This window comes from Coffea arabica, chromosome 8c, assembly GCF_036785885.1.
Source record: "Coffea arabica cultivar ET-39 chromosome 8c, Coffea Arabica ET-39 HiFi, whole genome shotgun sequence".
Taxonomy (NCBI): Eukaryota; Viridiplantae; Streptophyta; class Magnoliopsida; order Gentianales; family Rubiaceae; genus Coffea; species Coffea arabica.
The window spans coordinates 9,119,198-9,135,255 of record NC_092325.1 but is presented as its reverse complement, the minus strand read 5'-3'; positions in this window follow the sequence as shown (position 1 = coordinate 9,135,255).

The window sequence follows — 16,058 nt, the reverse complement described above, 5'->3', positions numbered from 1 at the left end:
AATAACAATCCTTTGAAGAAGTCACGAATAATGTGAGTGGGATGCAAATGAATGGAATGCATGTATGCGATGTGAGGACATGAGTTTGAAAAAGTAATAAAAGACAAGAACGTGTAAGTGAAAATGTGCACGTGAGTGAGCAAGGTATGGTATGTGAAATAATATGAAGTGCATGTGTGCAAGTGATGATAAAAGTGTTCGTGTGCAAGTGAAAATATAAAGATGCACGAGTGCAAAATGGGAGAAAAAAAATGAAAGTGTGATGAGGGTAGAAAATGGTAGAGTGGATTTAAAAATGCATGAGCCTAGGGAATTCATGCATATTGGGTACGGGGAGACCTAAATCGTGACTCAATTTGCCCTTTTATAGAGGGAATACAAGCGTGCTAAGACTTAGAAAAAGCCACACTCGTCTATATCCCATATTTAAGGGGACTCTCAAGCAAATGAACCCTATGACTAGCATGGTATGCAAAAATCCTAAAATGGAGGGAAAAGGGGTTCGAGGGGCAGGCGAAATGATAAAACTAAAAAGAATGCGTGACATGTAATGAACATGCAAATATGTACTAACGAGGGGAAATCCCTAAGGGTCTAGCGTTGGACTAGCCCATTCTATGAATTCCGACTAGCATTGGACTAGTGGAAACGTACATTCATCCATCACATTCATTCATGGCTATGGAAAGCGAGTAGACATGCCAAACACTCATAAACACATAGCACATAACATTAAGCATGCTCGACTAGATGCAAGGCCCTAACAAAGCAAATTAACACGTAGCAACTAAGCATGCAAGACACATAAGACAATTAAAGCCCTAACTATTACATTTGCTAGCTAGGCACATGACTTCGACAGGTCTTCATTGAATGCTCCTCCAAACCCTATCTATTACATTAGGGAGACCCTACTACAATCTAAAAGGGGGAAAAGGAATAAAATAATTAAATCTCTAACTATGACAAGCCAAGAGGTGTACACATACCCCATAAAGAATAACTTAAATAAAAAGTAAAAGTAAATGACATAAATAAAAGAAATTAAAGAAAGGCTAGGAAAGCAAAGTAGACATGTATTTCACTTAGCACGTTGGATTACATAGGAGAGACACAAAAAGGGATAAAAGAAATTATACCGCCCCCTTTGAATGATATCCAAATGAAAGAAAAATGGCTTCAAAACAATAAAAATGTCACGGCACCTCAAATAGTAAAGTATAACAAAGTCACCAAATCTCTCCTAATTGTAATTTAAATGAAATCAAACAATACATAGTTTCCAATAAAGGGGCCCACCAAGGACCCAAATGCAAGCATTAATCAACCATTCAAAGTCAATTGAAACATTTTAGAAATTTTGAAAGTCCAAAAGCAAGAAAAAGGCCAAAGCCAATTTATTTCAGAAAATTTAAGAAGATAGGCGAACACAAGCTCATTTGGACACAAAGTTCTTAAGCTCTTACATTAAGTATCACCTTAGCAAAACATGGTAACCAATGAAGGCAAACAAGCAATTGAATTGAGACATTAATGCTACCAAAGACTCAAATGTGAACACTAGCCAAGCATTCAAGCTTAATCAAACACTTTTAGGAACTTCAAAGATCCAAAGGCAAAGAAAAGGTGTATGAATGATTCAAATGCAAATATCTTAGGACCTAATTGCAAGAACATGGAATGTAATTGGGCCATAATGCATTGCTGCAAAAATCTCAGGGATCCAATTGATTAGTTTTCTCAATTTTGGGTCATAGTTGCATAAGGGAAAACTTGAGGGGGTTAAGAGGCAATTTTGAAGAATTATTCCATGCATGCACGAGGAAAATTTCTGCAATGAAAACCATTCAACAACTTTGAAGCTTTCTGCAACTTTCGGCCAAACACCTTTGCTGCAATCTTCTTAAACTCAAATCTCTTAATCACAACCTTGGTTAGATTTTTCCAAAAAACAACTAACTTCATTCATACTAAACAACAGAAAGCTTAGCCACTAAATTCAAACAAACGAAAAACTTAGCAAAACATCAATGGTTTCAAACTTCAGCAAGCAATGGAGCCTGCTGCGATTTGTTTTCAAGCTCATGAAGAGGGAAAAAAAATGGAGTCTGCTGCAATATTTGTCCACAAGTTTCTATCATCGAGTGCAAACTTTTGGCAAACAAAGTTCATGCAAAACCTTCTAATCATCTCCAGTTAAAAACATTTAACACTCCAATGAATAAACGAAAACTGAAGCCATTGCCTATGAATGAAAATTTTTCAGCAAACCGAGAGTGGAACTTGCTGCAATTTTCTTACAAATTTAGATTTTTATCACAACTTTGATTAGATGTTTTTAAACCCAACATCACAACCTTAAACCAAGCCACTAACTACACCACCACCATGATCCAAACAAGCAGGAAACTCAGAAAAATATCATACAAAGATTCTGGAAAGCATGCGTGCAACACAGGATTCTAGCAAAGCCAGCAAGCAGATTTCATTCATTACCCAGCAAACATTGGATCCCAATTCAGGTATTTCAGCCCCCAAACATACAAAACATGCATCTTATACCTATAACTACCCAAAAACAGCATAAAAAAAAAGATATACAAACCCACAGAACAAAAGGGAAATCAATGAAATAAAAGTCAGAAATTCAACTTGCCGAAGAAGCGTGCTATTTTTCTGGTTTTGTTCTTGTTCCTCACATGGACAGAAGCAATACTCAAATAAGAATCTATGACACTAGCTTACAAGAAAAATCTAGACTTGCATCCCAAAACTCAACCTAAGACAAACCACCAACCAAAGTTGGAAACTTTAGACAATTTTCTCTCGGCCAAAAACACCAATATGTAAGATATCAACTCCTCACCCAAACTCCAGATTTTAACAAACCCAAAACAAGAAACCTTAGTCATATTGAAGCCAGACCAGAATCAACAAGGACACAGAAATGCAAACAAATAACTAAAGAAAAAAAAAGCTTTGACCTTTAAAAGAAGAAATCGATACCTGAAATGGAGAAAGAGCTTGAACGATTCAGCAAACACTCAACGGAAAAGCGATGATGATGCGGTTGTCTTCTTCCAATCCCAAATCTCTTTTTGTTCTTACGGTTGAAAACCCTTCTTGTTTTGCTTTCTTCAGCCGTCTGCAGCCTTTCCCAGCAATCTTCCTTTCGTTTCTCTATCAAGCTTACAGCTTTTCCTAGCCTTTTCTCTTCTTGTGCGCAGGTTTCTTTTCCTCTTGGTCGGTAGCTTCACCCTTTCTACGCTACTCCCTCTTCCCTCAATCTTTCAACGGATTCTTAGCCGTCACTCTCTCTGATTTCTTACCCCTTTTTTCAGACCCTTGCTATTTTTCTATCTCTCACGCTCTTCCTCTCTCTTGCTCACTCCAGATTTTCCAGCCGCCCTCTTCTAAAACCTCCCCTTTTCTGTGTTTCTCTCTATTCCCTTTCCTTTTCTCAGCCCCTCTCGTTTGCTCTCTCTTTCTCCCTTCTCAGTTTTCCTTAGCCGTTGCGTTCTATTCCCGTATCCTCTCTCTTCTGTTGCGGCTGCCTTCTCTCTTACTATTTATACCAGGAACCCCCCTCCTAAAACCCTTAGCACTCTTCTATATTTTCAGATAAGGGCTGCCCCAATGCTCCTTTTGCAAGCTGCGGCAAAACGTAGCTTGCATGCCGCAGGACCTTTTTTTTTTTTTTGACTATTAATACAAAAATTAATAAAATATAAATAATAATAATAACAAAATAACAAAATTGACAAAAACCAGGTAATAATAATAATAGTAATGAACACAATTTAAAATAACTAAACAAAGTGGCCATTTTCAATTTTTTCTACATTTTTCTTTTTTTCTCTTTTTTTTCATGATTTTTCCTTTTTCATTTTTTTTCATTCAAGAAATTATATGCTAAAAACTTAAAAATAAAAATAAAACTAAAAACTAAAAACTAAAAATAGAATAAAACTAACATGACAAATAAAAAACTAAAAAATAAACAGTAAATGAAATTACACCAAAAATTTGGTGTCTACAGTTTGCCCCTCTTTGTCTGAGTTTTGAAAAAACTTGAGACAAAAAAATAGACACCAAATACTTACTTGCATTATTCGGCTGCAATATGATTCCAACGAACAAGAATTCTAAAATGGGACTGACCCAAACATGAAATTAAAACGGGACTGACACGAACAAGAAATTTAAAACTCATGGGACTGGCCCGAATAAAATTTAAAATCATGGGACGCACGCTAGTGGGACTAACCCACGGCCAGCGGCGGGGTAAATGAAGTGCTCACTAGTGGGACTAACCCACGGCTAGTGGCTGAGAAAATGAAGTGCTCACTAGTGGGACTAACCCAAGGCTAGTGGCGATGAAAAATGAAATGTAAATGAAATGCTGGTATGTATGAAAAAACTGTATAAGACTTGCCTGGAAAATTATCCAAAGATTTGCCTCAGTGTAATGAATTGGTCAGTGGGATAGAACCCAGTTCTGCCGAGGTTGGCGGGATAAAACCCAGTTCCAACGTGATATAGGTCAGCGGGATAGAACCCAGTTCTGCCGAGGTTGGCGGGATAAAACCCAGTTCCAACGTGATGTAAGCGGTCAGCGGGATAGAACCCAGTTCTGTCGAGGTTGGCGGGATAAAACCCAGTTCCAACGTGATATAAGCGGTCAGCGGGATAGAACCCAGTTCTGCCGAGGTTGGCGGGATAAAACCCAGTTCCAACGTGATATAAGCGGTCAGCGGGATAGAATCCAGTTCTGCCGAGGTTGGCGGGATAAAACTCAGTTCCAACGTGATATAAGCGGTCAGCGGGATAGAACCCAATTCTGCCGAGGTTGGCTGGATAAAACCCAGTTCCAAAGTGATATAAGCGGTCAGCGGGATAGAACCCAGTTCTGCCGAGGTTGGCGGGATAAAACCCAGTTCCAACGTGATATAAGCGGTCAGCGGGATAGAACCCAATTCTACCGAGGTTGGCGGGATAAAACCCAGTTCCAACGTGATATAAGCGGTCAGCGGGATAGAACCCAGTTCTGCCGAGGTTGGCGGGATAAAACCCAGTTCCAACGTGATAAGCGGAGAGCTTACTGGCGGGACAAATCCACGCTCCAAATAGCAAAGAAAATGAAATGCTTACTGGCGGGACAAACCCAGCTCCAATAGCAATGAAAATGAAATGCTTACTGGCGGGGCAAACCCAGGTCCAATAGCAAAGAAAAATGAATTGTTTAGACAGTCGGACAGTAGGATCAAACCCGAGCCTGCCGTGATGAACTTGATTTGATTTTTGACTTTTTGATTTTTTTGATTTTTTGATTTTTTGATTTTTGATTTTTTTGATTTTTTTTTTATTTTTTGAGACTTGTCGAAATAATTTGCCCCTGTGTGGGTTGAGTTTTTGCAACCTGTGTCCATAGTTGATTCTGCATTGCCGTGTTGTTGTACCTTTTGATCGAATTTGCTTGCAACATTTTTCGATCTGCCTTTATTCCCTGGAGAACTCTTTCCGACACCGGTTCCAGTGCGGGGTGTGATTGCTTTCATTTGTGCATGTAATTTTTCTGCAAGAGAGAAAAAACAAAGAAATTGCCACCATCATTTGATCCGTTTTCCTTCGAGAATCGTGTAAACATGAGTCTTTCGACGCCTTTATCAACTTTTGCTGCGGCAGCCGGTTGAGTTGGATTTCTCACCCTGAGGCTTTCCCGATTTTCAAACTGACCAGGTATGTGCTTTGCTATATTGTGAAGTCTGTGTAGCTGGCTTGGCTGAATTTCAACTGTTCCCAAAAGGTGACTGAATCGAAGCATACTTTTTGCAATAAACCACAGGGATTGTCATTCACCACAATTCAATGATAAAAAATGAGGTATGCAAGAAAATTCACATGTCATGTAAAAATGAATATGCACAAGAATGCACACCTAACAGTTGTGCTTAAATTCTACAAAAATGCCATGAATGCAAGTAATTTGGAAAAAATGAGTTTCCTAAGAATGTATTTGCAAAAGAATGTTTTACAAAATGACACAGCTTTGGCCAACGGATGTCATATTCGAATCTCTGGGTATCCTTGTTCTGGGATTCAGTATTGGCAGAAGTATGACAAAAATGAGGAGAAATCCATATGAACCAGGTCGCCAGCCGTTCCTCCTCGTGCTCGCTTACTGCAAAAAACTTACCTTGGCGCCCTTTCGGGTTTTTACCAAAGTTGCCCCCACCCTTTTTGTTTTTGTTTTGTTTTGTTTTTCCCTTTTTTTTCTTTTTTTTTTTGCTCTGTTTTTTTTCTTTCTTTTGAGGTGCCCTTTCGGGTTTTCAACCATAATCGCCTCAGGAACATTAGTTCCAATGATTTCCGGCATCAGTAAAATGCACTTCCCTTATAGACTTAAGCGAAGGCACTATGAACATCACTTGTCAGTTGATTAGCAAACTTTCCAATAGAAAAATAACAAGTGACGAAAGCCAGGACTTTGGGCTTTTGTAATGAGGTCAGGTGGGGTTTTTTCAAGAAAAGTTGAGGCTTGAAAGCAAATTTTAATGAGAAGTGTGAAATAACCTGAGATTGTATCATTTTGAAATTATCTCCAATTTTGAACGAAACCGAGGAAGTTTGCCCCAGTTTGATTGAATATTTCTTTCTTTGCATTTTCTTCATTGCATTCTTCTCACTTTTTGCATTTTTCTTTCAAAAACTAAATTTGCCCCAGTGTGGGGTTCTCTTTTCCTTTTCATCTCTCTTTCAAAATAAATTTGTCCCAGTATAAGGTTTTTTCTTTTACTTTCTTTCTGATCATCTTTTTCAAAATGAATTTGCCCCAGTGTGGGGTTTGCAATTCTCAGGGGCTGCCAAACGAAAAAATTATTGTTCTGATAGCTCAAAAGGGACGACTAGGGATGAAATGTTTTGATTGGAAAGGAAGATGGCCTGACTTTTGCCTCGTCTCTTGCATGATTTCCTAGAAGTAATTTGCATAATCAAATAAAGAATTTCTTACACATGTCTGAGTTGATAGGTTGAGAGAATGTCTGTCTATCCATGAATGCCCCGCCAGGTAATACCTTTTGAACATCCAATGAGCTTTGCCAATTTGAAGCAAACTTGCCTTCGATTTCATCTTTCATTACTTTAGCACTTTGTTCCCTTCTTCAGAAGATCGGTGGCGGCCCCTTTTATTATGAACACAGGCCATGAATTTTGTCAAAATTGATCATGGTATATAGCATTCAACTGCTTTTCATCAATCAGAATCAATCGTTGATGACACTGCTTTAACCAATCAACTTTCAGCCTGGCCGGAAAGGGATTTTCTCAAATGAAGGGATTTCTCAAATGAATGGATTTTTCAATGAATGGATTTTTCAATGGTTTTCTCAATGACAGCTTTCTCAATGAAGGGTTTTATTATTGAATGCTTTCTCAAAGAAGAGATCTCTCAATGAAGGGATTTTTCTCAAATGAAGGGACTTTCCAATGTATGGCTTCCTCAAAGAAAGGATTTCTCAACGAGGGGATTTTTAATGAAGGCTTTCTCGAAGAAGAGATTTCTCAATGAAGGGACTTTTCAATGTATGGCTTCATCGGATTCCAGAACAATGATATTCAAAGGGTCAAGTAATTTCATCTTTGGCCATCTTAAAGAATTAAAAAAAAATTCAGGACAATAATCAAATAAACAAATAAAACAAATTATGCATTTCATGAAACTCCAAACTAAAGACAAAACTCAATTGCAAAAGACGCTTTCATTAAGCTATTCACATATGCAAGAAAAAGTTTTCGTGAACTTTAGTAAATAACAACCCTTAGATTTACTGAAATTCCCTTCGAGAGAGAAGATATTCGGCCATCCAAATTGTGCAAAGACTCTTCAGGATTTTCAAATTTCGTCATTGGAGGTGGATGCCTCAAAGGCGTCTTTGTGTTCGGGAAAGGGGTTTGTACTTATGTTCGGTCCTTGTTCTGCACTTCTTCTAATCAATATTTCCCCCGCCTCGATCATTTCTTGGACTTTCTGTTTAAGTGCTCTACAATCAGTAGTTGGGTGACCAGGTGCTCCCGAATGATAGGCACAAGTGTACTGTGGGTTATATCCGCCAGAGATACCATGGTAGGCTGGAGGGGGAATTTCGCCGATTTTACCGGCGGCTTTTAATTGTTCATATAATTGGTCCAAAGGCCTGCCAAGATTGGTGAATGTTCGAAAACGATTTTGAACGTGGGTTTCAGTATGTTGGGGGTAGTTGTAGATGGGTCTGTTTGGTCGGGGAAATTGTTGATTGTAGAGAGGTCGGGGTCGAACTTGTTGGAAGTTGAGTTGAGATATTTGAAAAGGGACTGTAGGCGGACTGGTGTAATTAGGGCGAGGTCGAGGATGAGTGGTATTGGTGTGATAAACAGGATGAGGGTTTGAATAGTAAGGGTTTGAGTAGGTATGGTACTGTCGAGGTCTGGGTATTGGAACAGGATTTCGATTCCAGACAAAAGCAGTTTCCTCTTCTTTCTTTTGGAATTGTTGCTTCTTCCCATTACTACCTTGGCTTTGCAAAGCATCCAACTGTGATTTGAGGGCAGACACATTAACAATCTTTCCAGCTTTCACAAAATCATCAAATTCCTCAAGCTTATTAACAATTGCGGCAAATGAGCATCCAGTCATGCGGAAAATTTCTTCAAAGTACGGCGGATCATGTGCCTTAATGAAAGCGCGTATGGTTTCGTCCTCAGTCATTGGTGGCTCGACTTTTGCAGCTATTTTCCTCCACCTTTTGGCATATGTCTTGTGGTCCTCAGAGGGTTTTCTTTTTGTCCCCTCCAATGTGGTTCGTGTTGGAGCCAGCTCGCAATTATACTCGTACTGCTTTACAAAAGCGTTGGACAAGTCAAGCCAGGTTTTCGCTTCTTCGGGTTTCAGCTTGGAATACCAGTCGAGTGCATCCCCCTCCAGACTTTCGGGGAACAATCTTAAAGGCAAATTCTCATCATCTACAGGCTTTCTCAACTTGTTGGCAAATAGTCGGAGATGTGTTTTGGGATTACCCGTGCCATCGTATTTGTTAAATTTCGGAGTTTTGAACCCCTCAGGCAATTGCACATTTGGAAAGAGACAAAGCTCATCGTAATCCAGCACTCCTTGTTTGTTCAACCCCTGGCTTTTCCTCATAAACTCATCGAAACGGTCAAGGCGTTTGAGAAGCTTCGTATCCACAGGAGCAGAACATTCTCCTATCTCCGGCTTGTTTTGAATGGTGTGCTCCGGCATAACGGGCTCCGCGGTAGGCTGATAAAAAGTTGGTGGGTTTAGATGCATGTTTGGGTCGCCTTGAGGCTGAAATCCTTGCCCATAAGGAGGATAGAAAGGAGGATTTTGAGTATAAGCATATTGCGGGTTGACAGCTCCCTCAAACGTGGTTTGAAATGGAGGAATAACAAATGGTTCGGATTGTGGTTGTGTGACGGGCACAGGCTCAGGTTGCACTCCACTACTAATGAGCTCGTCGATTAGCTTCTTTTGAGCGGCCATTTTGGATGCCATTTCCCCAAATTTTGTGAGTAACTCTATCAATTAAACCCCAGGACTTGCAGCTTCCGGCTGGGTAGTCGCAACGGCCTTATCGGATGATTCTGGTTGAGTACTCATGTCTACACGATTCCTTTGGGCTCTACTTCGGGATCGCGTAATAATGGGGCTTTTTCGAAAAGTTATTTTGAAATTTTACCTGAGAATGCAAAAGACTTCTTTAGGTAAACCAATCGTTATTGAATTTCTGAAATTTATTCAAAAGAGAAAAAAAAAAGAAAAAGACATGAGTTAGTAATTATTCGAACAATTCGGATGCATGTCCTATTTGGGGGACCCTTTTTGTGCCAAGGGTAGGCCTAACATGATGCAATACCTTTCTGGGTAAAATCCATGTTTCAAACCTATAAGTGAATATAAAAGCAAGAATTCTCATTGAAAATGGATAAACTCAATCCTTCTTTACAATCTCATTGATGGTTCGACTGACCATTCTTACAAAATCTTCATGTCTAGCTAGTTTAGTGTGTTGAGATTCTCTAGAACTCCCGATACTAAGCTTCCGAATCTCATCTTGGATTTTATCAAATGCACTTAATGCCCGTTCCAATTTCTCGATTTTCCTTGCCTCTTTCTTCAATTGTGAGCGGGCGGCTTCCAATGCTTGATCGGCCACCATGATCTGCAACTGATGGTCCTCCAATTCTTTCCTTAATTTCTCATTCTGCTCTTCTAAACTAACAGTGATTGACGGTACCATTTCTCTTCCCTGTTCTATTATTGATTTGATCCAGTCGTTGTATTCCAAGACGACCTTAGGCTCCACTTTATTTACTTGGTCCAAACGCAGGTTGTCCAGACTGCACAAATTCCCCCAAGCTTCCAACACCATACTCCGGCATTCAGTGACTGTATTGAGTTCCATGCTTCCCACTCCTTGTATGGTTGGTACTCTCTGCGGGTACCCAAACTGTCTCATAGCTCGTTGTGGAATGTACATAACCAGCCCACTGGTGCTTGCTAACGGGATGAAGTCAAATTGTATAGTCTTGAAAGCCGGATCTTTTACTTTCGTCCAATCGAGAACCCACTGTATCTTATCTGAAGTTAAAGCATTGAATTCCTGAATGAACACACTAGGAGCTGTTACTCGATAGTATCTTTTAACCCTTTCTCGGTGCGACTCAACCCAGTTTACTGTTGAAAGACATGAACCTAATGGATTTAGCGCTCTTTTTGACAGATGTTCCATTGCCCACATTTGAAGCACCAGGTTGGATGCGTAGAAAAACCCTCTCCTCTTTCGGCATTCCGTAATAGCGGCGAAGATGTCAGCAATGATAATGGGTACTAGGGTGGGAGTTTTCCCTTTAATTCCCACAAACACACTCTGGACCATGTTGATCGTTGAGAAAATAACTTTTTCATGCTTTTGCGGAAACAGGAGTAGATTAATCATGGCTATCCCAAAGGCTTGTACTCGTTTCTCTTCCCACTGCTCTCTACTAATGAAGAAATCCTCGCGGTGATGATCATAGGCTTCCTTTTTCCCAAATCGCTTGTATAAGAACTCGACTGGACATGACTTTGCGTCCGGGTGCGGATTCATGCTAAACTGTTTCAACCCTAAGAACCTACAAAATTGTTCTCGGGTGCCATTCATTGGGTATACCATAGGGTGTCCTTTCCCAGGTACTTGGAACAATCCTTCTATCTCCTCCAAGGTTAGGGTTAATTCGCACTTTCCAAACCGGAAAACAGAGCCGTCCGGATCCCAGAACTCGAGCAAAGCTTCGACAATGGCTACATTCGGAGTTATGTTCAGGAGACTAGGTAAATGTCCTATATACGGGAAAAGTCTGTTCACTTCATGTGCCATATTGTTCTTCCAATCTACCAGTTCACGAGGTATTTGATTGAGCATTCTACACGGAGCCATCTGGGGAAGAAATTCACTTTAGTACCTTACCTCAGGATCTTACCCCTTAGGTAATACAGAAATAGTAAACGTGTAAGTCCCATTGGATTAAATATCCAAGACATGTGGCGGCTTATTCCTAAACACAGGATCCCCTACGTGGCATTCCCTTTCTATGGTTTATGCGTGATGCCAGTTTATTAAAAGTAATAAAATATGCAATTCGAAATGAGACATGACCTAAGGACCCTTTATCTGCCAAGGTAGACCTAAAATGATATGGCATTATTAACTTATGAACGAAATATACCACAATTTTTAAACGTGCAATAGCCTATCTACAAGGGTAGGTCCTAAAAGAAAGGTCATGCCAGACCTCTTATTTCCTAATGTTTGTGAATGCAAAGGCAAAAGACAAGGAAAGTTAGTTCAACACATAATCACATAACACGTTGGACAATTAAATGATATAAAAAGCAGGAAAAGTAAATAAGGAAAGGGGTGGGACCCCTTCCCTCGTGCCTAGTGTCCCTAGTTCAGGATAAGGTCGACTCTACCTTAGGTAATTCTAATATGGATGCATGAGGTTGGGGTTCACTAATGCATCTAGACTCGATAAGGTTTCGGCTCCCAAGCCTTCAGACCTAAAGGCGAAGGGTCATCACTCCCAGGGCCCTTGGTCGGTGGCTCGAGTGATCCCTTAGGTAGCGCTATGGGCGCAGCGCACACCATCCGCCTACCCAAGGCGATCGATCCTATCCTACAAGGCGGTGTGGGAAACGCCCATGAAAATAAAATAAAATGGGATAACAACAAGTAAACGTGCACGTATGAAGTGTTCCCTATTTTGAGGGAAGGGGTTGCGAACCACGCGAGACTCTAAAGGTGACACACACCCCCCCAAATGCAATGCAAGCACGAGATAAGTAAGTAAACATACATCCAATCAACCAATCATACATTCGTGAGCGAGGGAGTAATTTGAGACGCGAGTGATGCAAAATCCTAAAAAAGAAAAAAAAATGCAACCCTAAAACACCCAAATGTAATATATGAAAAGGTTAAAAGAAGAAAAAGGTTGATTAAATCAAATTTGCTCGGACTCTCGAATATCCCCAGTGGAGTCGCCAACTGTCGCGCCCCATTTTTTGATAAATAAATAAATGGTTTAAAAATGTATTTTTGTGATTGGAAAATGAATTGTGATTTAAAAAGAAAAATGGGTCTAAATTGGGGGTTGAGAATGCGACGATTTGACCCAAAATTATAGTTTAAAAAGGGTTTTTGAAATAAAAATTGGAGTCGCCACTTGGTAATGAGTTAAGGTGTACCAAGTCACCAAAAAATGAATTTTTAAAGAAAAATAGGAAAAAATAGTAAGAAACCCCTTTTAAACGACTCCTAATCCACGTAAACCAAAGAAAAAGGTTCGGGAGTCACATTTGACAAAGGGGAAGGCAAGGATAAAATCCAAGGCACCCCTTTGACCTAGCCAAGGCTAGTTGCATGATTTAATCAAAGATTTTCTTGTTTTAATCAAAGAATTTATTACATTTGGATGCACTACATGAATGCAAACCCTAGACCTAGGGGTATTGGGGGAAATTTCCCTTCAAAGGTTGAGTGGTGCCAATCACATTAATTGTGAATCCCAATAACAATCCTTTGAAGAAGTCACGAATAATGTGAGTGGGATGCAAATGAATGGAATGCATGTATGCGATGTGAAGACATGAGTTTGAAAAAGTAATAAAAGACAAGAACGTGTAAGTGAAAATGTGCACGTGAGTGAGCAAGGTATGGTATGTGAAATAATATGAAGTGCATGTGTGCAAGTGATGATAAAAGTGTTCGTGTGCAAGTGAAAATATAAAGATGCACGAGTGCAAAATGGGAGAAAAAAAATGAAAGTGTGATGAGGGTAGAAAATGGTAGAGTGGATATGTACTAACGAGGGGAAATCCCTAAGGGTCTAGCGTTGGACTAGCCCATTCTATGAATTCCGACTAGCATTGGACTAGTGGAAACGTACATTCATCCATCACATTCATTCATGGCTATGGAAAGCGAGTAGACATGCCAAACACTCATAAACACATAGCACATAACATTTAGCATGCTCGACTAGATGCAAGGCCCTAACAAAGCAAATTAACACGTAGCAACTAAGCATGCAAGACACATAAGACAATTAAAGCCCTAACTATTACATTTGCTAGCTAGGCACATGATTTCGACAGGTCTTCATTGAATGCTCCTCCAAGCCCTATCTATTACATTAGGGAGACCCTACTACAATCTAAAAGGGGGAAAAGGAATAAAATAATTAAATCCCTAACTATGACAAGCCAAGAGGTGTACACATACCCTATAAAGAATAACTTAAATAAAAAGTAAAAGTAAATGACATAAATAAAAGAAATTAAAGAAAGGCTAGGAAAGCAAAGTAGACATGTATTTCACTTAGCACGTTGGATCACATAGGAGAGACATAAAAAGGGATAAAAGAAATTATACCGCCCCCTTTGAATGATATCCAAATGAAAGAAAAATGGCTTCAAAACAATAAAAATGTCACGGCACCTCAAATAGTAAAGTATAACAAAGTCACCAAATCTCTCCTAATTGCAATTTAAATGAAATCAAACAATACATAGTTTCCAATAAAGGGGTCGACCAAGGACCCAAATGCAAGCATTAATCAACCATTCAAAGTCAATTGAAACATTTTAGAAATTTTGAAAGTCCAAAAGCAAGAAAAAGGCCAAAGCCAATTTATTTCAGAAAATTTAAGAAGATAGGCGAACACAAGCTCATTTGGACACAAAGTTCTTAAGCTCTTGCATTGAGTATCACCTTAGCAAAACATGGTAACCAATGAAGGCAAACAAGCAATTGAATTGAAACATTAATGCTACCAAAGACTCAAATGTGAACACTAGCCAAGCATTCAAGCTTAATCAAACACTTTTAGGAACTTCAAAGATCCAAAGGCAAAGAAAAGGTATATGAATGATTCAAATGCAAATATCTTAGGACCTAATTGCAAGAACATGGAATGTAATTGGGCCATAATGCATTGCTGCAAAAATCTCAGGGATCCAATTGATTAGTTTTCTTAATTTTGGGTCATAGTTGCATAAGGGGAAACTTGAGGGGGTTAAGAGGCAATTTTGAAGAATTATTCCATGCATGCACGAGGAAAATTTCTGCAATGAAAACCATTCAACAACTTTGAAGCTTTCTGCAACTTTCGGCCAAACACCTTTGCTGCAATCTTCTTAAACTCAAATCTCTTAATCACAACCTTGGTTAGATTTTTCCAAAAAACAACTAACTTCATTCATACTAAACAACAGAAAGCTTAGCCACTACATTCAAACAAACGAAAAACTTAGCAAAACATCAATGGTTTCAAACTTCAGCAAGCAATGGAGCCTGCTGCGATTTGTTTTCAAGCTCATGAAGAGAGAAAAAAATGGAGTCTGCTGCAATATTTGTCCACAAGTTTCTATCATCGAGTGCAAACTTTTGGCAAACAAAGTTCATGCAAAACCTTCTAATCATCTCCAGTTAAAAACATTTAACACTCCAATGAATAAACGAAAACTGAAGCCATTGCCTATGAATGAAAATTTTTCAGCAAACCGAGAGTGGAACTTGCTGCAATTTTCTTACAAATTCAGATTTTTATCACAACTTTGATTAGATGTTTTTAAACCCAACATCACAACCTTAAACCAAGCCACTAACTACACCACCACCATGATCCAAACAAGCAGGAAACTCAGAAAAATATCATACAAAGATTCTGGAAAGCATGCATGCAACACAGGATTCTAGCAAAGCCAGCAAGCAGATTTCATTCATTACCCAGCAAACATTGGATCCCAATTCAGGTATTTCAGCCCCCAAACATACAAAACATGCATCTTATACCTATAACTACCTAAAAACAGCATAAAAAAAAAGATATACAAACCCACAGAACAAAAGGGAAATCAATGAAATAAAAGTCAGAAATTCAACTTGCCGAAGAAGCGTGCTATTTTTCTGGTTTTGTTCTTGTTCCTCACATGGACAGAAGCAATACTCAAAAAAGAATCTATGACACTAGCTTACAAGAAAAATCTAGACTTGCATCCCAAAACTCAACCTAAGACAAACCACCAACCAAAGTTGGAAACTTTAGACAATTTTCTCTCGGCCAAAAACACCAATATGTAAGATATCAACTCCTCACCCAAACTCCAGATTTTAACAAACCCAAAACAAGAAACCTTAGTCATATTGAAGCCAGACCAGAATCAACAAGGACACAGAAATGCAAACAAATAACTAAAGAAAAAAAAAGCTTTGACCTTTAAAAGAAGAAATCGATACCTGAAATGGAGAAAGAGCTTGAACGATTCAGCAAACACTCAACGGAAAAGCGATGATGATGCGGTTGTCTTCTTCCAATCCCAAATCTCTTTTTGTTCTTACGGTTGAAAACCCTTCTTGTTTTGCTTTCTTCAGCCGTCTGCAGCCTTTCCCAGCAATCTTCCTTTCGTTTCTCTATCAAGCTTACAGCTTTTCCTAGCCTTTTCTCTTCTTGTGCGCAGG